Source organism: Cupressus sempervirens, chromosome 11, assembly GCF_028749045.1.
Source record: "Cupressus sempervirens isolate cs-2001-9-10 chromosome 11, ASM2874904v1, whole genome shotgun sequence".
Taxonomy (NCBI): domain Eukaryota; kingdom Viridiplantae; phylum Streptophyta; class Pinopsida; order Cupressales; family Cupressaceae; genus Cupressus; species Cupressus sempervirens.
Window position 1 is genome coordinate 753,855,885 of NC_143128.1, and position 24,966 is coordinate 753,880,850.

Sequence of the window (24,966 nt, forward strand, 5' to 3'; positions counted from 1 at the left end):
TTAGCTTCTTATTCTTCTTTGGAGAATAACGAGCATGTCATCATTAATTTTTGTGTGAATTAAGGAATAGAATCATGTTATTCTTTCTTTGTATGTGGAGGAAAAGCGTTATATTTTTTTTGTGCCAAAAGAAATTTTCAAAGTCAATGAAGAAGGCTCCATTTTCTCCTTATGGTAGCAAAGAAGCCAGAGGCATGAGAAATTGGACAAGTGGTTGAAGAGAATGGAGAGGGCAGTATTTGGACGTGTGAATGTTAGCTATGAGACTGTGCTCTAGGAAAATCCTTGCTTCACTTGCAGTCTCAAGTTCAGTCACAAAATCAGAATCACTCCATTAATGAAAACTCCCTCTTCAGGCTTAGTGGAAAGCATGGCTGCCTTGTTCTTGGCTGGTAGGATCATCCCTTCTTCTCTATTTCAGCTTGGTGCTCCTCATAAAACTCTTTATTTTTTGGAGAAGAAAACAGAGATAAAACTATATTGCAGATATGAAAGAATGGGTGTATTGTTATATTGTTGTAGCAGCAGTAGAGGAGTTGCATAAGAAGACCAAGTAAGGAAGAATATATAAAAAGTGAGCAGATGTGTGTAGGTGTCAAATGTTGAGAGTCAGTGTATCAAATAAAAGGTTGCAACATTGCTTCTACTCCTCCCATAAATGTAATTGTGGCTGCAAATACTTCTCTGCACACCCTGATCATTATTTTGCTTCACTGTAATTTCAAAAAAGAAAGTAGATTTAGTTTGAAGCGAGGGGTCCAATCTCTCAGACTAAAACCAGAAAGAAAATCCTTCAAAAGGGGGAGCAGGCGACATCTCTACCAAAGTAGATGCCATGTTCAAAAGGGAATAGAGATAGCATGTCAAAAACACAGTCAAAAGGGGAAAACAGTGAAAGCCTTTTATCCCACATCGCCTGTGTGAGGGTAGCTTTTGGTATTTAAATACTAATGCACTCAATAAGTTCAATGTCAATAAGACAGTGGCTTTTGAAGCCAAGTTCATGTGTAGGTGGGTCCAGCTGGCCAGTTGGTTATAAATAATAAATTTTGAACAAGACCCAGTCCAAGGGTCGATGACATCAGCAGATTACAGGCAGCCAGAAAAGTCAAAAATCCGGCAGGTCGCTATGGCGCTTCCCAAAAAATCTCAAAAAATTTGGCTAGCGACTTGGCGACTTGCCGAAAAATTTCAAATCTGGCTAAAAGGTAAAATGAGCATGTGGGTCCCACTTGGATATGGAGCAGTGAACCAGAAGGTGACATGTGGAAAATGCTTCTTGATGTGGCACACTTCCCAAGGTGCTGATATGGTAGAGGGTGACATGTGTCGCGAGGTCGCTATGTCACTGATGATGTGGCAAATGCTGACATGTTACAATGACATAGCGACTATGATGTGGCAATGATAACATGGCAACCAGTGACATGGCCATGAGATGGACGAATCTGGTGATGACACGTGGCACCCAGTTGGAGGTGTCTAACAATTGTGCATGGAAGGAGTGAATCAGAATATGCCACGTGTCAAGGTCGGTCAACCAAGTTTGACCCGGATAGAAAATGGTGGAGAATTTGAGAAATTTCAAATTTAAATATTTTATTATTTCTCCCATTTAAATAATGTTTGAAACTTTAATATAGTTTAAACTATATAAAAGGTTTTAATTTTTGCAAAATATGGTTCATACCACATAGTAGAGGCCTGATTTTCAAACGGCCATATCTAGGGCAATTTTTAACCGAATTGGGCACTCCACTATACCGTTGGAACCAAGAAAACATGAACTTTCCAAATCTAGAGTGTGTTTTTGCACAGGTGCTTCTTGGTTCAAGTTATAGGACAATTTGTGAAATCAAAGGCATTGGCGACAGAATAGGCTGAGTTCTTCAATGATGATTAAGATTGGTTAGAGGACAGTTTTAAAGGTCTGTTGCAATTTGAAAGTGAAGAAAATCAACTTGAGGTTGTTTTCTTGTCTTCTCAAGGCATTTTCAACTAATTTGTTACTTTTACCTTGAATTCACTTTTACATCAGGATCAGTTACATGCTTTTTATCATCAAATTTCTGAGATATTTCTACCTAGTAGAGGCCAAATGATGAGGATTAGATATGATATGCAGTTGTAGAGAGAAGGGGGAGAGGTTTTTTCATCTTCTTGAAGGGGAATTCTGAAGGGACACTGGTCAACTGCAAATTAAATCCGATAATTTCCCTCTTCATACATATTCTTTCTTCTTCTCTGAAATAGGTTGTTGGTTGGTTTTCTAATTTCCAGTTCTTGGAGCTCTGCTCAAGCTGTGAAAGCCACACACCCAACATTTCTTTGTGGTATTGAACAACATTTTATGTTTTATGTAGATAGTTCTAGTCTGTTAGGTGATTTATGAGTTAATTTTTGTACATTTCTTGTATTTGATTTTAAGGAAAGCAAATAAAGAGTAGCAAAGGTTTTAAGTTCAGTCTGAATCTTGTCTCCTAATTATGGATCTGTTATTTCTTCTAATTTGTGATCAAAGACCATAGATTAGGTTGCATTTCGTTTAGGTATGTACATGATTAAAATATCTTGCTGGTGGAGCAAAGAACCATGTAATTGCTTGATGTTTGTCATAGGGTTTGCAAATTTCATGATAAGATGTTTTGAGTATGAGTTTCATTCTGTAGCTGATCTCAGTTCACAAAGTGAAGGATAGATCAAAGATCTTGATTTAGAGATATGTTTGAGATTTCCAGGAGATGTATGGTTATAATTCATTTAATTTCCCAATGGATAAGGCACTGGTCAGAGATAGGATCATTAAGTTCTATTGCTCATACTTGGGTTTTGTTGTTATCAACATATTAAATCAATTTTCCCTTTTATGTTGAAAGCTATTCAATGTTAACCCACACTTAGCTTGCCATTTTCATGAGTTATGTCATTAGCTATTTCATGCTTGTGATTCCTGGTTGAGTATAGAAGATTTAAGGGTTTTTATCTTCTTTACATTAGATTCAGTGTATGCTTTGACAACTGGTACCATATAAGGAATCTATAGGTTCACCTGCCTAGGTTTTGCAGAGCTTGAAGTGCAGAAGGAGTATAGCCTTATAGTTGGCCTAGGTTCTTGGTGAAGTGTGTCCATTATTGGAGATATCTGCCCATAGACACATTCTTTCCTTGCATACTTGGTTATTCAAACACTGTTAAATTAGGAGCCAAAAATTTCCACTAGTTATTTCATTGAGGTTGAGATTGACTAGACCAACTATTATTCCAATTAGGAACTTAAGGTCTGGGATTAAGGAAATATTGGTTTCTCTATTGACTACTATTATAACTAGAATTATGCAAAGGGTCTAGAGGCATACCTTTTCTTGGGGCCCAAGGCCTATGTTGAGAAAGGTAGAGGACATCCCTATGCTCATCTACGATTTTGAATTCAGTTGTCATTGGATGGACCTCCAAATTGGCCATTTTCTTGCACTTCTAATTCATCTTCTTTTCTCTATAGTGTGGACAAAATTCAGCCAATATTGCTTCATCTTCATCATGATTCTTTTTTTCTTGCATGGTGTGCAATTGTGTAGAAACATTATTTATAATGTCCTACTTGAAATCAAATAAAAAATTACAAATCTCTACCTTTAATACTCTAGAACTATTGATTTTACTAGGTGTAGTCCTAACTCCTCTTTCTTTCTTATGGTCTCCCTTGATTAGTTAAGGCATATTGTCTTGATATCTTGCTAACTCCTTTGAGTGATAGCATATCTTGCCATAAAGTCCAATACTTCAATACTTTCATCATTAACACCTTTAAGAAAAAGAAGTTTTTATGATTCTTCATTTAATTGATGTTGAGTATTCCTTTGTAGATTGAGCATGAACCTAGAGACATAATCTTCTAATTATTGACCTTATGACAAGACATATTTTCAATTAGTGCCAAAACACTTAATTCATTTTGTATGGTTAATACTATTACCAAGTAGAACCATGTAAACCATGTTAAAAAGATTAACTGAGCTAGTAATGAGTAGTTTCAACTAAGCTGATAGTATCTATCGGGATGTAGAGTCAACCTAGTGTTTGGCTTCAAGAAGTGTCTACTAAGCTACCAGTATTGACCAAGTCATCTTTGCTCACCAAGTGATCAATGTGAACCAAGCGCGCAGTGGTAATCGAATGTCACAATTGCCAGTTTCCACTATGTTGTCCATGTGTCAACATATCACCTGAGTGGATAATTAGACCCAAGTATGAGCATTGAGCTGACTTGGTATATTATTTTTTGAAACTCTTGTGATATCTTAGTAGTTGACTTGTTAATGTAATTATTTTGAGTGGACATAAATATAAGTTACTTTGTTTCACCATCAAGTAGAACATCATACAATTGAAGAGAAATATAAAGAAGCAAATATGACAAAGCAGAGTAATTAGAAGGCTACAAGAAGTATATAGAAAAGGCAGAGACTCATCTATCAAATGATATTATTCAACAAACCAAGTTGCAAAGAAAAGATCAGTCTATTGATTCATCCTAACAAGTGCATCAGTCAAATCCTCTAACCAAGTGGACCTAATAGTCCTTGCAAAATCTCTTAAATGAGTACATACTTTATTGTATTGTATAAATCCTTTTGCAAGGTGGACCTAACAGTCCTTCTTACTCTTAACTGAGTAGATCACCATAAGTGATCAATTGTAAGCCTTAATAGGCCAACCTTATTACTACAGTAGTGAAGCATTGTAGGAGTCATTCCCACCCCATTTTTACCTTCTATTTGGAGGGTTTCAGGGTTACCAAATCTTATGTCAAAGTGTTATGGTGTTGTTACTTTTATTGCTTTATGTTCTATGCATGCAAGTAGGTTAGATAATCTACAAAGTGAAATAAAAGAGAAATAAATTCAAGTGGTTTTTGATTCATCCCCCCACCTCCCCCTCTCAGTCACTTGGTCATCATTATATTTCTAACCCTAATGTATCATCCTCTCTCTGTGACATTTTGAAAATGTCATTCCCTTTCATAATATAACCTATACAATACTTATTGTACTTTGTAAGAAATAAGTTCTTCATTGCATCCCATTCAGATACAACATTAGTACCCAACCCCATATACCATTTTAAAACTTCCTCCTTCAGAGTAGATGGAAACAACTTTAGCTTGTGGGCATCAATTGTATAGTCATAACTTCGACATAGGATATCAAACTCTAACAAGAAGGTTTTACGATCTTTAGTAATAAGGTCATAGAAATTTGGAATGAAGAAGAATGAATGTTCTTCAAATTATTGTTATCATCTAGGCCAAGGATAGGAAATGGAAAGGCATGCTAAGCTGCCTAAGCCATCCTTGGTGGTGGAGGTGGCACTACTTGTCCTGGTTGGTAGATTACAAGAGATAAATGATTGTCATGATATTTAGGTTCATCAAAAAGGTCAGTCAAATGCAATGATCCTTTAGAATATTTTGGTGAAGACAACTCTTCTTGCACATCAGCAAATGGGTTTTTAAATGGTGGTTCTTCTTCAAAAAGATTGGTACTCTTCTTGGGCATCGAAAAATGGGTTTTCTAAAGGTGGTTCTTCTTAAAAAAAGGTTGGTTCTCTTCTTAGTTTTCAACTTGGGGATCTTCTTTCTAAGGGTATAAAATTTCTTCTAATTCCAAGGGGTTATTCTAAGAAGGAATATCCCAAGACGATATCTTCTTCTACACATACAAAACTTCTATCCTATGAAAATTTGGAAAAATGACCCTTGAAAAAGGTTTAGATTGACACCATCCCCGTTAATGATGCTATTTTTTTTCAATTAATTGATCTAGAAATTAGAGCTTACATTCATAATTTATGGATTGGATATCCTTAAATAGCAACCAAATACCCCATTGAACTCATATAATTTATCAACCAAGGATGTAGACTTGAAATGGTATCTACAAAGTATATGCTCTAAACCTTCCTAATTGCCATTACTAAATTATAAGAATGGAAATGATGAACTAATGAAAATGGAAATAGTGAACTTGAGTGCAAAAAGGAACAATTGATCTATTACATGGAAATTGAAATACAAACAAGATTCTACATTGTTTTCGTTTGATGTGGAAAAACCAACAATTATGTTACCAATGGTTGCAAGAGCAATAGAGTTCTATTTATTCTAAGAGAAACAAAAAAATACTCCTACTACTAGATTCACTTACCAATTGGGCCCCTTAGATGAGAAGATGAATAAAAGATCAAGATGAAGTACTAAGAAGTAATGATGCCATTTTTATTGATATTGAGACATAAATAGTACAAACTAAAACTAGCAAACTATATATTGAATGTTGATATGAATTATAATCACTTCTCAACTAACCCTAGAATTTTGAGTCAACAACTTATTTATAACATCAAAGGAAATCCAACTTCCCTAAATCTAGGATCCTTCAACAACAATGATTTAGGAACAACTTTAATGAAATGCATCAATGTAAAACACGTTCTTCTTGATTGAACAAGTCTTCATCAAATGTAGTGCACCACAACTCTAGATTTGCACATGAGTATTTTATGGTTGCATTGACTTGATCTTCTACCAAACCATTTGTATATAGTTTATGCATGAGTCTATCATTACTTCCCTTGATCATGCATCTTCTAGCTCTTTTTAACTTGTTCCTAGAAGATATTAGCACACATTGCAAATATTGAAACATATGTTCATTTCAATAACTCATAGAAAGCATTAAATGTACATATATACAAATCCTTGCTCACAACATATGGGTACAAGAACCTACCCCATAAATTTTTTAAGGAATAATGTAATATATCTACTAGTACACACACACATGATCTTATTTATCACACATAAGTTCTAACTATAGCATTATATTTATGAAACCATATTATGTCTTCAAAAACCATAATAGAGCATAGTAATCATAGGTTTATACAAAGAATATGATAAAAATTATTTTGAACTTAAAGAAAAAGACCCTTCTGGAAATAACTATAAAACCCATAAAACTATATACTATTATATGGCCACATCCAGTGGAATGTCTAGCCTTTTTCTTTGTTTGACTATTGGGGATATTATAAATTGGTGTTACTTGTGGATTCCCCTCCTCTTCACCTTCCTTTTGAGGTTGGCTTCAAGGAGAATGACTTGGAATGTCCAAGTGCTTGTGGATTGGCTCTATTCTACTTTTGGAAAAGCTAGGAGGAAGAAAATTTTCTTTCCTTGTGCATGTCCTATATACATGAAGGTGAGCCCCTACACCATCTCTTGGGTTGATCTATAGCTCTAATGGATTAAGTTTGATGGGACTAGAAATTTTTTTACTATCCCCATACTTTTGGGGAGTAAGGTCTTAATGTGCTTGGGTAGTTTGGTGGATTTCTATTCTAGTCTATGAGGTTTAGAAGAGTGGTTAAGTTATGAAGAGAGGCCCAAACTTATGATGAAGAAGATTAATGGCCTACATGATAGATGTTTCCTTGATATTGTGATCTTTTGTCCCCCTATTTCTATTGAGTTGAATCCTTTTTCTATCAAGGTGGGAAAGGAGTATGTAGTGAGGAGGAAGATATTTGCGAATGTTGTCCCAAATAGATGGTGTTATTGGTTTCATAGCTCTACTTATGATGGTGAAGGAAGGACGAGCTACTCGATGCCTAAGTTTGGTTTCTAAGCATTTTGAGGATGTGTGTCCTATTTATTCCATGTTGGTGACCAAGTGTTTGTTGTTAGTTTTCAAGGGCTCACCTAGGTCCTTTATTATTATTCTTGGGTAAGGAATGCACCTAGTATAGAGACTTGTCCCATGATAATCTTATACAATACAGATTATGATTAGTGGTTGTGTCATATTTGGACCTTTTTTATTGATAGGGTTAGAACTAAGATGTTATTTTTACTTGATTTTTCACACTAGGTGTTGTTAAAGTGTTGTTTAACTATATCTAGTATAGACCATTTGGGCTTGTCCTCTATTTATACCACATGGTAACACACTTTTGCTTCTTTTTCTTATAAAAAATTAGTATTTATCTTAGACAGGAAGAATTGAATTTTGTCAAAAAAATCTATCCTCATTCAATTTACTATTTCTCGGCCTAACTTTTAAACTATGGGAATATTAACTACATCCAAAAAACTATTAGAGACTTTCTATGGTTTGATGGAAAATGGGGAAGAAGAGGTTTGTGTACAACTAAATCAGAATGGTGCATAAGAAGTAAAGAACTAGGGGGTTTGTATTTGGAATATTTGAGATTGCAAGGTGTTTCCCTTGATGTTAATTGGGTAGAAAAAGTTACGCAAGGTAGTGAACCTTGGAAGGTATTGATCAAGAATAACATTGGGAGAGATTTTCCATCTAAAGCAAGGTCATGGACTGGGATACCATTGAATAATTTATTGATCATTTCAAATGAGGTTAGTGTCGAAGGATCAGTTGTACTCAATTCTATATGGAAGGCGTGGAAGTCAATTAAATGTTTAATTGCTAGCAATAGTCTGATTGATCAATGTAATAGAATTTGTGTTGATAGATCCATTTGATGGAATCTCTCTTGATCCTAGAGACCTTTGTCCCTTCTCCAAGGTTTTTGTGAAAATAAATGGGTTGCTAAGGGTATCTTTTCTTTCTATGGCATCATTAGTAATGGATCCCTTATTAGTTAGAATTATCTTTGGAAATATTCTCAATAGTAATAATGTTTCTAATATCTTTTGGACAATTCTTTCTTCCCTATTGCTTTGAATAATCTAGAAGTTTACGAATGATGATATTTTCAATGGAAACAATATACATCTTATTAAGTCCCTAAGGAGAATCATAGTCTCTGACATTTCTTTGTAGGTTACAAGCATCCTCAGGCTAAAGGAGGACAACTTCAACAAATTGCTAATAGAGGGGACAACTAAAGTGCATAGAGAATAAATAACATATGGGTATACAACTCTCAAGGAAAAGTATGAATTTAAATTACCTTTGTAGAGTTTATTAAACAACTAAAAAGAGACAGCAAGTGGAAAATTTTTGGATCTGGTAACAAACAGTGTAAAACAATGCATGGAACGTACCTTGTGAACAATCAAAACAAACATCAAACTCAATCTAATCAATCAAAAAAGAGGACCACACACCCCTTGTAACCATTTTTGGAGTATACTTATGCACATCCTATTGATCCCAACAAGAAAAGGATTATACAAAATATCATACCTGAAGAAAACTTGGAGGCAACAATATTCAATGCACTTGTGGTGGGAAAACCCCCTACCACTAATAGGCATTGATACATTATTTTTTAGATATATTGTTGATGTAGTTCTTTTTTTAATTTTGATATAAAATCTCAAGTATACTAACTATAATGATATTTAGTATTTGATGAACCAAGGGTCCTGATACTCTTACTGTTATACTTTTTGTTATTGCTTTATATTTAGTAGAAAAAAATACTTCAATTTTTTTTATCAGTAAACGGCCAAAGCCTTATATTATATTAGATAAACAAAAGAGATTACAGAGTTCTATGTTCAAATGGGCACTAATAGGAAATAACGAAGTAAGAAAACCTCTAGTTTTTCCTAGGACTAAAGTCCTATATGATACATAAATTAAAAAAGGCATACCCTAGTGTGAATACAAGTTCAAATAATTAGAATAATACTCACAAAAAGAAAAACTAAGCAGAGAGAAACATCCAAGAGGAAGGAACCAACAAGCATGAAATAATAAAGAACAATCAATAGGGAGGAGCAGGAAACTAGCAAAAGGAAGAGAATAGATCTACTACAAAAAATTCTAACATCCAAAGGGGTTAAGAAGCACGAGTTAGTGAGAAAAAAAAAGGAAGGAAAGAATGAATACCAATGATAAACTTTGGAGGGTTCTAATCTGAGTCTTAATGATAGTTGTCATTACCTTATTGGATTGTATAAGCATATAATGGTTTTCCATCTAGTCTTAATTGTTAGTTAAATATCAATTCAACATTAAGCCGAAGGGTTAATCATAATGTTCTTCTTTATACTAATATATTTGTTATGGATATTAGCTAATTTTGAGGGTTATCCCGATTTGGATTTTCTTTGATATTTGGTTATCAAGTGATTGTCTAAAATGATTATTAAGATGGAATTGGTAAATTTATATGAAGTTGATTACTATTTTTAGACAAAAAATTTTAGAGTACTCAAATTTTGAAAAAACCATATGAACCTCAAGATCCCTAAAAGTGTTTTAATGTTTAAGTTTAAGGATTCAGGGTTATTGATGGGATGCAAATGTAGAGTCAAACTATCAAGTATGTTGTGTTATGACCTATTGAAATAAATCATCTATAATCTACTCTAACAGAATGAGAATAGAAAAAATAAATCTCTTGAAAATTTAGTAATTTGAGAGTTGAATCCTAATATGTTTTAAGGACCAATTCAGATATCCTAGTCCAATCACAAAAGAATACCCATTCATAGGAATCAAGCCCAAAACCCCACATCAATCAAAAATTACATACTTTGAGTATAAAAAGAAAATATTTTTATTATGAACTATATATTTACATAAGTAAGATAGCCATAATCTGCTAAATATAGAAGATGCCCTTATCATATGTATAATCTAATTACTACTTAGGGAAAATACAAGAAGTCTAACTAATATATAACTTGATAATTAAACATCTAGGGCAACACCCAAAAGCCTTTTTATAAAAGGGAGTAAGAGCCACCACATTTAAAACAAAAAAAAACACCATAACCAAGCCCTAGACCCTGATTATTCTTCAAACGCCTTCTTACCAAAGAACATTATGATTTTTTAGGCTTTCCTAATTTTTTTTGCCCAAGGTCCAGGAGGAAACTCATTGGCATTTCTAATTTTGCTGGATTTGTCAAAATTAGGGAGGCAGAATTTGACATCATCTAGGTCTAAAAAATCCACATCTGGATGAATATAAGCATCAAAGGCCTGAAGGTAAGACACAAGCCACTATGTTGTAGGATCCTCTTTAATGCCTCTCCATCGTAGCGAAAATTGCACACTAGCTTGCATTCTGGGCCATTCTCTAAAGAAGAGAATATTATCTCAAATGACCAAAATGGGGTGCCTAGGAGCAATTATGAGCTCAAAACTATTCGGTAGGTGTGCCATGTAAGCATCAGGTAGTGGGATTTTAAGTTTCTCAGCAATACTGAAGACCACTTGTCATAAACCAACTAACCAGCTAAGGTCAAAAATGTTATAGTAGAGTCTGATTATGTCCCATTTCTCTCATTTAGCCCTAGCTAGGCATCCAATCCATTTCCCAAGGATGCCAGTATTGGTGCACTATGAATAATCATAGTTGAAGACACCTTTACCCAAAACCCTACTGACATCAATCCTACTCATATTGTCCATGGGTCTGAGTAGGTGATTCCATCTCTCGAGTTTCACTAGACCAAGAAAGGCCATGTTCAAACTTCAAAGGCATGACACAGACAGATATTATCATCCATAAAGAATACTACCCTAGACAAATTTTTAGACATTATGGGGAAAATGTGGAAAGAAGGGGACTCAGCGAGCATTCATAGACTTTCAATGGGGTGTGGAAGGATCTAGAAAATTGGGTGATGACACCAATTCCATGCAACTAGATGATTATTCATATCACTTAGAATCATAATTAAAGTGATGCCAAAGATCATGAGATCTCAAGGTGATAAATTCATATATACTGAGAAATGTGAGCCGAAATTCACACCAATTGGGATAATCATGGGACCAAGTGTTGATAGAGATTTCTAAAACTTATTATTATCATCCCTAACTAACTATGATTAAATTATAGAATATTTTCTCCATTTATGCCTTTATTTGCTAAAATGTTAGCTTCTATATTACTTTCTCTAAATATGTGTAAATCTTACTTCTTCAAATTTATCCAAAAGTCTAATATTTTTTTCATGTCTAGAATTTAATATCCAATTAAGAGTTTTTCCTTTTCTAAGCACATTTAGTACAATTTATGAATCTCCTTCGATTATAATTTTCTTGGTTTTCAGGCTAATGCATTGTTTTAGACCTTCATGTACTACTTCTAATTTTTCCATGTTGTCAAAGACTATTCCCAAAGGTTTAGCTCTTTTTATGAGCCAATATCTATATTCCTCCCTAATTATGCACTCTAGTCTTGCTTTTCCCTAGTTATCTCTAGAGGCTCCATCAAAGTTGAGTTTCTTCCAACCTTTTGATGGTGATTCCCATCTACATTTTTTTCTAGCTACTTTATTGTTACTTTTGTAAATGAGGGGTGAATTAATTAGATGTTTCCAATTCTTTTTAATTTCAGCATCCCACTCTAAAAAGGAACCTTCTTCTTTTGTAGTTTTCCTGAGGTTGCGATTTATAACCTCTATAATGCTAGCTTCAATCTTAGTGTAGAGAGATGTTGTGTTGAGTTCTTCATTCTTAAAGATCTATTTATTTCTTTCCTTCCATATCTCCCATGCTAGGATTGTTGGAGTAATGTTCCAAATTTTTTTGTATACTTTATTATTTGTTTTTTTTGGCCACCCTATAAAATGGTCTTGCCATTTTTTTGGAAGAGGAGTTGTCTAGTTTAGTTTGGATTTGAGCCATAACCAGCATTCCTTAGCAAACTTGTATTGGTATAGAAGATGCTCTGTAGTATATGATTCTTCTTTACAGAGAATGCATCTTGAAGGGCCTTCAAATCCCATTTTCCTAATCCTATCTACGGCTAACCAAAGAAAGACACTTGTTGGGTACCAACAGAGATTTACAGGGATATTGAATGTTTCCCATCTTTGTGAGTTATAATTTTATTGTATCCCTCTTTACTTTATAGATTTCATCTTTAGTAGTTTCCCAAATAAGTTTGCCCTCCCTATTGTTGTAGTTAATTGGTCACTCTCAAAGGATATCTTCTAAGATCACTTGGTTAGTAGGATTGAGACCATAGTTTTCTAATGATTTATATATCTTGAGGGATTCTTCATTAGATGGATCCAATTGGATATAATATTCTACCTTGGTTCCCTAAATTGCTTGTAATTGAATTTTTTCATTATAGGATATGTCAGATTGGTTAAGGCAGGGATACCCATTCCATGAGTCTTCCAAGAATAGGGTCTTATCTCCTTTACCTATATCCCATGTAGTATATTTAGTAATTAGGGGGTGACATTTTAGAAGAAAATTCCATGCTACAAAACCTTTGGGGGGGTTCCTATTTCTTAATAATGATTTGCTATCTAATGCATAAGATATTTATTATATAGAATTCTAGCCCATTTGCTATCTTTTTCTCGATGCATTCTCTAGACTTGTTTTGCCTAATGCTTCGTTCTGCCAATCTAGGTTTTTTATTTTGAGTCACCCTGGTTCTTTGGGCCTACATATTTTTTCCCATCTTATTAATGTTACCTTCTTCTTGTCTTCTATATCTTTCCAAAAGAAGTCTCTTAATTTCTTTTCTATTTTCTGGTTGATATTCTTTGGTAATTGAGAACATGATAGTTGATAAGTAGGTATAGCTGATAGGATAGCTTTGATTTTTGTTTCTTTCCCATCTTTGGTTAACCATTTTCATTTCCAAACTTTTGTCTGATTATCTATTTTTCCCAATACATGCTCCCAACCTTTATTCTTTTTAGTCCCTTTATCCAAGTATATTCTTAGATATTTTCAAGGAAAGGTACCTTTCTTATATCCTAGCTCTTTGCATATGTATTCTTCTCTATCTATTGTTGTATTAAAGAAAAAAGATTTCGGGTTTTTTTGCATTAATCTTTTGACCTGATGCTTTTGTGTAATTTTTTAGGATTGTTTTAATGTAGTCTATCTCTTTTTTAGTGTTGGCTCCAACTATTATAGTGTCATCAATGAATTGCTGATGTGTGGTATTAGCCACATTTTCAGTAACTTTAATTCCTTTAAATTTTTTTTGAACTTGTGCTATCTTGATTGATCTCCCAAAGGTTTCTGCCATGATGGTGAATAGGAAGAGAGAGAGATAGGATCTCCTTGCTGGATTCCCCTAGATATACTTAAGAATCCTTCTGGAGTTCCATTAATGAGGAGCAAAATTTTTGGAGTAGATATGCACTAAAAAATGATGTTAATCCATTGATGTGAAAATCCAAAAGCTTCAAGGGTTTTACATAGGAATCTCTAGTCTACTTTATCATATGCTTTTTGAATGTCTAGTTTTAGCAACATGCATTCTTCTTTATTCTTTATTGTTAATTGTATTATTTCTTGAATAATTGAGGTGCCATCTAAAATAGATCTCTTAGGTACAAACCCTATCTATTCTTCTAATATTTATTTAGGGAGATGTTCTTTAAGTCGATTTACTAAAGCTTTTGAGAAGATTTTATAGATAGTATTACAGAGAGCAATAGATTTGAAGTCTCCTAGTTCTTCAACCTTATTTTTCTTTGGGATAAGAGCTAGGAATGTGTGATTGATTTCCGCTAAAAAAATTTCCCCATTTCTTGTTACTTCTATTGCTTTCCAAAAATCTACTCTAATTATTTCCCAACATTTTTGGAAGAAAAAAGCTTGAAATCCATCTGGTCTTGGTGATTTGTCTGGATTTATATTAAAGATAGTTGCTTTAATCTCTTGTAGTGTGAAAGGCTTATCAAGGGATTTATTATCTTCTATTGTGATAACCTTGGGTATTGCTTTCAACATCTCTTCTTGTTCTACTCTGTTAGAAGTTTCATAGTTATTAAGGATGTCTTTAAAGTAATTTACAAAAGTTTATGCTATTTTAGCTAGATTGTCTATAAAATTACCTTGTGCATTTTTAATTTTTAATATATCATTGGAGGCTCTATTTTGTAGGGTACTAGTATGGAAATATTTGGTATTGTGGTCTCCATCTACTAGCCTTTTCTCCCAAGATTTTTGCTTCCAAAACACCTCTTCCTTAGCTAAAATTTCTTCTTGTTTTATTAGGTATTTTTTTTCTTGCAAATAAGTTTCATTATTTATTCCCTTTTTCATAATTTTTTAATTTAATTTTTCCATTTTTTCTTCTATATCTAACCTTTCTTTAAATATATGTTTGAATTGTACTTTGTTCCATTTTAGAATTTTGTTTTTTACTATTTTTAGTTTGGATACAAAGAAAAACATTTTGGAGCCCTGAATTTGTTCTTCTTGCCACCAATTTTTTATATTATTCATGAAGTTTTTGTCCATAAACTACATTTTTCACACTTGAATGGGTTTCTAGTGGGTTTTGATGATTCCTTGATTTCCATTTTTACTAGAAGATGATCTGAGCTTACCATTGGTAGTATTTCTGCCATAATTTCTCTTTCAAGACTACTTAAATCTCCTTTAAAAAAGAATCTATCTAATCTTTTTGCTATGTAACTGAAATCTTTCCTCCTATTATTCCAAGTGTATATTCCATTTTTCGTTGGAATATCTATGAGTGAATTTCTATCTATCCATTCTTTGAAATCTTCTGTTGCTCTTGGAATTGTCTGAATCCCTCCATATTTTTCTTCTCTTTTTAATATTGCATTAAAATCACCTCTAATAATGATGTTCTCATTTTGTATCATATTTAAGAATGTGTTGATTTTGTTCCATACTACTAATTTGTTTATTGTTAGTGTAGGCCCATAGACATTTATAACTATGATTTGGAGATTATTTTTTGTGCTTGAGACCTTGCTTCCCATCTAATTAGAATTTGAGATTATTACTTCTAGGTTGATTTTTCGGTGATTCCATATTGTTCCCAATTCACCAAAGGCACCTTGTGATATATTGAAATCATATTTCCAATTTCCTAATTTTTGTCCTAACTTTGTTCCTTCTTCTTTGTTTAATTTTGTTTCTTGAATTAATAAGACTTTTGTTTCAAATAGTGTGAGATTATGCTTCAATAATCATTTCTTGCTAGGGGCATTTAGACTTCTAGCATTCCAAGTTGTAATTCTCATTGGACCTTGGGAAGGATCTTCCCCTTTCCACCTTGTAATATTTCTCTTATCTTAGTTTGTTCCTTTGCTTTTCCTACTACTTCCCTAAGCTCTTTGAGTGATTTTCGTCCTCGTTTCAATTTTTTTTTTCCACAATTAGGTTTTTTCAACCCTTCCTAATTAATGTATATACTTAGATTTTCTAAATTTAATTGATTTCTAACCTTTACTACTATTTCTGATTCTTCTGTTTCCTAATCATCCTCTATTAAAAGTTCTCTAATTAATTGATTTTTTATTAGGTATTCTTTTGCTTCTATAGCCTTATCCTCTTCCTCGAATCTATCTTTTTCTAATCCTTCTTCCCTATTGGATTTTCCCTCTATGAGTCTAAATTCTTCCCATGGTGAAATGTCTTCTCTTTGATAATCATGCTCTTCTCCTAATTTTCTTATTTGACTACTCTTTTGTTTTGCATCTTTGATTATAGTTCCTAGCTCTACTAGCATTAACAACTCTGTCTCACTTCTATCTTTTTTCCTACTTATCTCTACCTTATTCAGATCAAACATATCCATCCCATTGTTAGGTGTCTGCTAAAACTTATAACTTTTTTCTTTGATTATTTCCTGATGGTAACATTACCCCAATGATTTGATTCGGGTAGCAGGATGTATGGGCTTTGGTAATCTTTTCCCATTGATGCTTCCCCCTTTTCTATATGATTTTGTTCATGATTAACATTTTCTTCTAATTGCATTACTATATTGATCTTTGTATTTGACTCTCTATTGCTAGTTTCTGCATTTTGGTCCTTGCATGTCTCTTCTTATTATAGTTTTTTCTTTGAATTGCTTCCTCTTTCTATATTCTTTTATGATTCTGACTCATAATTGCATTTCCTTTATGTTCTATATGATTGCTATCTTTTATGATAAATTGATCTTCTAGATCATTATGTAGAGCAATACCTCATGGGAGAGCAAATTCAATTTTTTCGTGTTGAACTCTATTTCTTCTAGTATTTCTTTATCTATTATGTAGTCTTTTCATTGTCTGTATTTATCCATTGAAATTTGGGTATCCATATTTATCTTCCATCTATAATCTATATCTTCTACTCTTTTTGTGCTTTCTTTCTAGTCTACTTGCTCTGCTTCTTTTCCTCTAGGTCTTGGATATTTGTGTTTTCTTTGTACTCTAATTTTCCTGTATCCTTTTTTTCTTCTAACCTTTCCTCATTTTTCTTGATAGTTGTTAATGCTTACTTCAAATTATTCTTAATGTTTATATTTTTAAAGTTTGCTCCTATTATTTTGTTTATTTCTCATGTATATTCAGTAAAGGTTAATTTATATACATATCTATTTTTTATGATTTTTCTTTTTATGGATTCACTTTTTTTCTATTTTTGTTGAGATTAAGAATCTTATCTTACTTGTTTTGTAATGATTTACTTCGAATCCTATTAGAGTTCCTAGAGATTGCCCTATTCTTTTTATTATATTTGTTAGTAAATAGATTTTTCCTTTACATAGAAACATAAATGAGAACTCAACATACCCAATTAGGAAAGACAAAACACACTAATAGTTGGATCAGTTATCATTGATTGATAACTATCCTCTAAATTAAGAGGTACAACTCCCTCATTTACAGATTTGCAATGAGTTTGATAATAGGATATACCTTTAACCTGAAGGTACTAAGGTTTTCTGACATTCATCCATAGACATAGGATGAATATGATTGCTAGATTTATAAACTGAATAGAAAGAGAAAGACGAATATGCAACCATAGGACTACCTAACCAATCTTTTGTATTAAAGAAAAGAGAGAGGAAGCTATAAATATCTTTATGAAAAAAAATGTGAGTATGTGACCACAATACTACATACATCACATTCAACGTAGTAATATAGGACTGCATCTAAAACAGAAGTAAAAGGACTCAATATCATTCCAAATCATAAATATAAATGTACAAACCATAAGACCAACCACACATATATTCCTCTTTATTTCAAAAACATGACAAAACCATAATAGTATTGTTCCATTCCTTTATTACAATCAATCTACATAAAAAAAATCTCCTTCCCCTGTTACAAAATGTACTCCTTCTCTACAGTCTCCATTTCAGAACTTACGGATCCCAAAAAGAAGAAGCCACCATTAAATAAATTTTCAAAGAAGTTGGGCAACCACCAGAACTTCTATTGTCTTCTTTGGCACTTTACTATGATAAATAATTCTTATAAAAGAATTAATTATTTTTACATCCTTTCTCAACTTTAATCAATTTCCCAAGAGCTTTTACAACTTCATTTCACAAAAATAATTAATTATTTTTAAAGAATTAATTATTTCAAATTCTTTTTTTACATTTACATTACCCCACCAACTTCATTTATCATTTTACTTTCGATATCACATTACAATAGTAATAATTAATTCTTTTGGTATTAATTATGTAAAAGATCATAAAAAGTGTGATATGTAGTTATTTTGCATGTATTAATATTTAATTATTTAAATAATTAAATATAATGCAAAATAATTTATAATATTTTTTCTTTAAAGGTTTTTTTTAATTTTTAATTGTTTGGGAGGGATAATACTTAGGGTTTTAAAACCTTAGGTAACAGTGGCTCTCTCTGGGGGTTGCAGTTTGTGTTAGGATGCAAAGTACTCCAAAATATCTATCTGATGCTATCTAGTGCCTACTTGTTGGGTCATAGAGTCATTTGTCTTGAATACTAAAAGCCATCATCTTGGTTACAAGGTTGGAGCTTGAACAAAATCATTAGTGTCTTCAAGAGCTTTCTAACTTAAACACATCTTTGTCTGCTACAACTTCTTGAACAATTGTAGAAGTAATCACTCATGTGATTTCTCTAGTTATGATGTTCCAGACTAATATTGACCATTCTCTTTATTCCTAATAGTTTCCCATTCATTCTTTACCCTTGGTAAAGTTTTCTTCTATACAAGAGTAAGGTCTTGACTATTAGATGTATGAGAGTCATTTATAATAATAGCAAGTGTTTCTATATTATTTACCACAGATATAAAAATAGGAATCTATGTTTGGTGGTTGCACAACAACTATTAGTTGTTCTTATTCATTTTTCATACATATGATGCTAAGGGTTACCCAGTTCAACCTAAATTCTCATCGCAAGCAAGCCCATTAAAATATATATTTGCAATCTTCTCGAGTCAAAAGCATTACTTAAATTATAGCCACTACATATCCATTGGCAGTGCAAAGTCTATGTCATTGCTCATCATCCTGGATTGTATAAGCTTCTAGAAGAGTGAACACCTCGATGAAACTTGAGTATCTGTGGCATCGGTGTAGTGCTGGCCTGATTTGGTTGGCCCGTGTTCTACATGTGCACCATGCTTTTCCATTTCAAGCTCCATTTTAAGACATTTCATTTCAAAATTCTAGATACATTTCAAAATTAGCCATATGTGATTGCATGGCATCCACAAATATTTGAGAAGATTTTATAATTCTTTCAAAAGAAGCCTCCTTTTGATCTCCAATAGTAGAGGATCCTTCAAATGTCCTCAACTCGTGACTTCAGTCCACAACATCATCAGCTACAAAATAGCATCTTCCGAACTTGCAAGCCTGCTGAGGTTTCTTTGCATTTGGAGTGATCACTGGTTCCTCAAGCTCTAGTGTAGCACCATCTATTGATGTAAAGAAGCATGTCCCATTCACCATACATTGTGATAGATTACAAATGATAGATTGAAGAACTTTGAATGTCATATTCTCTCATAATGGTAACATTTTTCACTCACTAAATCAAAAACAAATAGAAGCAATAAGTACAAGTGGGCATTTTTTAGAAGCTCATTTGTACTAAGAATGAATAAGGTATTGCTTCTTCCATAAGAAAAAAAACATTAGTGAGCACATTCAACTAAACCACTCTAACTTCCATGAGAGCCATAAGCATCATCGGCTACTTCCCCAAAACATCATTTGTGGGCATCATGAATCATTGGGATTGTGCCAGCAGCATACTTGATAGATTTTGTAACCAGATAGGACTTTGAACATTGAAGACATCTGCCAAGAATGTCACGAGGTTGCATTTGAAGGCATTAACTATCATGCAATCTTTATTAGGGGTTCCTTTGCCTTACACTTCCACCATATTTTCTCTTCATCTCATACTTTATAAACCAAATTAGGGTTCCCATTTTTATCATGCCACCATGAATAAAGTACTTTTCAACATAATAGAGCATTTCCAACTTCTTTTAAAAGACTTTAGCAGCATTTACTCAGTAAATTTCATTTATATCTGGCTATCAGTGCATGTTGGAAATCTACTAGTATATGAGGGCAGTAAACTGTATACAATAATGTATGCTCTTGTTGCAAATTTCTTGCGTAGTTGTTCCCAAACTAAGTTTGGCATCCAAAATCTACAGAAGCATGGGCACTTAATGAATACATTGCATCAGTTGTTTCCAATTGATTTTATTCAAAAATCTCACACAGTCTAAGCACCCCAGGCACAATATTATTCACAAAATCTTAGACCACAAGACGTGCTTCAAAATGTGTTGCCTACATATTAGGGATGACCAGTTGCAACACAAAACAAAATTTGAATATCTCATAGTTATAATGTTGCTCACAATATTTCCTTATTTTCCACATATATTTGAATTAAAATTTGCATATGAGAATCTGAACTTGAACTTGAATCTGAAGCTTGAACTATGCATCTGAATCTTCCAACTTTGAATTGAGCTTTGAAGCTATGTGTTGAGATATAAAAATTGAGCCTTGAATTTGAACTTGGATAGTACAACTAGTGGGTATGGAGTGTTCCCAATCAATTCATAAGGGCCTATATTTTTTAATAAAAATTAGAAAATGGATTGACTAAAGGAAAGGGGAAGTTCCAAAGATGATGCAACTTTATTGGAGGGGAAACAACACACATAAAAAAATAGAAACAACCCAAGCCAAAATTTGCAAAATGGGCGGTTATTTACAATGGAGAAGGGAAAACCCTAAAAACTAAATGTGACCACTTATAGGCTGGAAAAAGTATGAGCCTTTTCGAATCAATTCTTGGTAGAATGGAAGAATGATTTTCACACAAGTGAGCAACATGGCCAATGTGATCATTAACTCATGTATGGAAAATGAATGCAAAGGAGGGAAAATAAATATAGATTCAAGATTTTCTTCCATGTTTTTCAAATCAATATTATCTTTTAAAAAGATAGATGGAATGCCAACTACTTTTTCCATACCTTTAGTCCTTTGATTTTTGAATTGCCCATGTGATTTTTCCATTGTAATTTGCTGCACCAATTCTTCCAAAGGAAGAGAGGGGAAAAGATCTACAAGGGGATGAAAAATGCATGGATCCTTTTCTACTTCTTGGCTATCATTTGGTGCTTTAGGATGTAGTAATTCTTCATTAGTCTCCTAGAGATCAAAAAAGAATAATTCATAATCAACTTCTTGTTCATAGGAAGAGCCATCCAAGCATGGTGATAGATATTTCATTGTTTGATTAGTCATACTCTTAGAAGAGTATTCGTCATCAATCTTTTCATGTGTATGTTGATCCTTCATACCTTCCTAAAAAACATTATTTGGCAAAATAGCATTAGAAGTCCCAAATATAAAAGAATCAAATTCTAAAGTTTGAAAATCTTGTAATAAGTTTTCATTTGATCTAAATCACCCTCTGGGCTTTGTTCAATGGGAGGTATATCAAGGCCAATCATTGAGTCAATCAACTTTAAGGCATATTCATCATCATAATCAACATGTAGATGGTAGGCTCTAGCTACACTACAAGGAGTCCTTTCAATCACAGGAGGGATTAGGAGATCTTCATCATTGAAAACTATTAGACTTTGACAAAAAGAGGCAGGGGGTGCTGATTTTACTTCTTTGAGAATGAGCCTTTTCTATTTAGGTCTTACCTTCAGATAACTTTGTTGTTCATAAAGACAAATTCTTGCTTGTGAAATTTCTTTACACTTCATTCCACTTAGAATCATGTCATCATCTAAACTAATAGCCTCCATTTGTGCATCTTGCAATGTTTTCACTTTCTAACGCTTTAATAAAAACTTGATTTCACTTTGTAAAGTAGCAATGAAAACACACACTTGATTACTTTCATTTGCTTGGCTATTTTGGGAAATTTTACTAGCACACGTATTGAACCTATCTACAAAATCCCTCATAGGTTCAATCTCTTTCTTTTGAATTTGAAAGAAATTTAATAATAACTTTGCAACATCAACTGCAAGCCTAAATCTTTGAAGAAATTTTACCTTGAGGTCACTCCAACAAGTGATACAACCATTATGAAAATTCTAAAACCAATTGGTAGTACTTCCAATGAGACTCCCCACAAACAGTCTGACGAGTATGCTCTCTTCCTACACACCAAGAATCCTACAGGCTACTGTAGTTGCTTTAATGTGATCATCAGGGTCTTGATTTGGGTTGCCAAAAGACTTTGGGAGATATTCTATTGAACTTTTAGGTAAGGCTAAGTATTGAGATAAAGAAAATGCCCAATTTGAGCCCCGCATGGCTGGGCTATCACCAAAGCCATAACATCAGACTTCTTTTACCAAAATAAATTAGAGTCACCAACCTCCATCCTTAGGGAGGTACCTTGAAATATCCAAAGAAAAGAAAGCACTAGAACTTCACTTTCAATCCCCAGTAGAGTCACCAAAATGTTGTTAGTAAACAGATTTGTCCTTTGGATAAAAACATAAATGAGAACTCAACATGCCGAATTAGGAATGATAAAATGTCCTAATAGTTGGATTAGTTATCATTGATTGATAACTATCCTCTGATTTAAGAAGTACAACTCCCTCATTTACAGATTTGCAATGAACTTAATGATAGGATATGCCTTTAACCTGAAGGTACTAAGGTTTTCTAACATTCATCCATAGACATAGGATGAATATGATTGCTAGATGTATAAACTGAATAGAAAGAGAAAGACGAATAAGGAGCCACAAGACTACTTGACCAATCTTTCTTATTACAGAGAGGAAGCTATAAATATCTTTATTCAAAAAAATGTGAGTACATGACCACAAGACTATATACATCACATTCAACATAGTAATATAGGACTACATCTAAAACATAAGTAAAAGGAATCGGTATCCTTCCAAATCAAAAATATAAATGTACAGACCACAAGGCGAAGCACACATATATTCCTCTTTATTTCATAAACATGATAAAACAATAATAGTATTGTTCCATCCCTTTATTACAATCAATCTACATAAAAAAAATCTCCTTCCCCTATTACAAATTGTACTCCTTCTCTACAGTCTCTACTTCAGAACTTACAAACCCCAAAAAGAAGAAGCCCCCATTAAATAAATTTTCAAAGAAGTTGGGCAACCACCACAACTTCTTATCGAACTTCTATTGTCTTCTCCAACACTTCACTATAACAATTAATTCTTATTAAAGAATTAATTATTTTTACATCCTTTCTCAACTTTAATGAATTGCCCAATAGCTTTTACAACTTCATTTCACAAAAATAATTAATTGTTTATAAAGAATTAATTCAATTTTTTTTTTACATTTACCTTACCCCACCAACTTCATTTATCATTTTACTTTCAATATCACATTACAATAGTAATAATTAATTCTTTTAGAATTAATTATGTAAAGGATCATAACAAGTGTGATATGTAATTATTTTGCACGTATTAATATTTAATTATTTAAATAATTAAATATAATGCAAATTTATAATGTTTTTGCTTTAAAGGTTTTTTTTTTAATAATTATTTGGGAGGGATAATAATTAGGGTTTTAAAACCTTAGGTAACAATATTAATACCATTTACTCCTGATGGGATATTTGCACAATCCAACCATTTAATTGACTATAACTAGTGGTTGCAGTTTTCATTAAAATTAGGCTGCCATGCTAGAAATTTTATAGGGTGCCCTTTATAAAAAATAGTTCAATGTTTCTATCAGTTCATTCCTAATTTTATGATCCTAACATTGTAGATACCAATATTGATTTTCATGACGGGTTATGTTATTTACCTATGCTTCACAATTTTTTGTTTTGTTCTATTTCAAATTTGCTCTGTATTTTGCTGGACCATTCCATATCGCATAGATACCTAGTTCTAAGCATTCCTTACCATTTTGCTTCACTGTGCTTGTTGTTGATGATAATTGCTTCCATATTTTCCACATTCTTTGTGTTTCTTTGCTGAAGATTTGTAAATTTGACCCGCTTATTGATTTTGAGCTTCTTTTTCGTATGTGGGGAAATATGCACAGATGCTTGGGATGTCTTTGTTACCTTTTTAGATGATTTATCAATAGGGTTTTTTAGTATAGACAAAAATGATTTTTGCTTTTCTGCTAGGGCTTTAGACTGGATTGGATAGGGTTTCGAAGATCCTAAGGGTATATTATTGGGTTCTAAGATTTTTATAGGTCGAGATATCGTGTAAGTGCTCTGCTTATTAAAATTTGAGGTAGGCTTATCTTGTTTACCTTTGTTGTTGATGTATTTGGTTTTTTGAAGCTTCTTGGTTCTTTAATAACTGATCTAAGCCTTCTTTCCTAGTGTGGGGTTTTGATATCGACTTTTCATCGCCATGTTTTCTATACTTTCTGTTTGTCACTAGCTTCCAACCATCTTCTTCATAACTCTTATGCTTTTTGATGATGGTTGCACTTTGTTTTGCATGAAGCTTGAATAGGGTTTTAAAACCATTTGTCCTTTCTGATGTTTTACCATTTTGTTGTTTTTCTTGGACCACAAAGAGTGCATCAAGGAGATTTTTAACTCACAAAACACTCCCCTCTATTATTTGAGATTGATTTGCCGAGTATTTTGGGGGAGGTCTGCGACTGGGGTTAATTGTGAATAAACTTGAATATTTTTTTCTTGATTTTGATGGAGTCTTCTGAATACCCTGC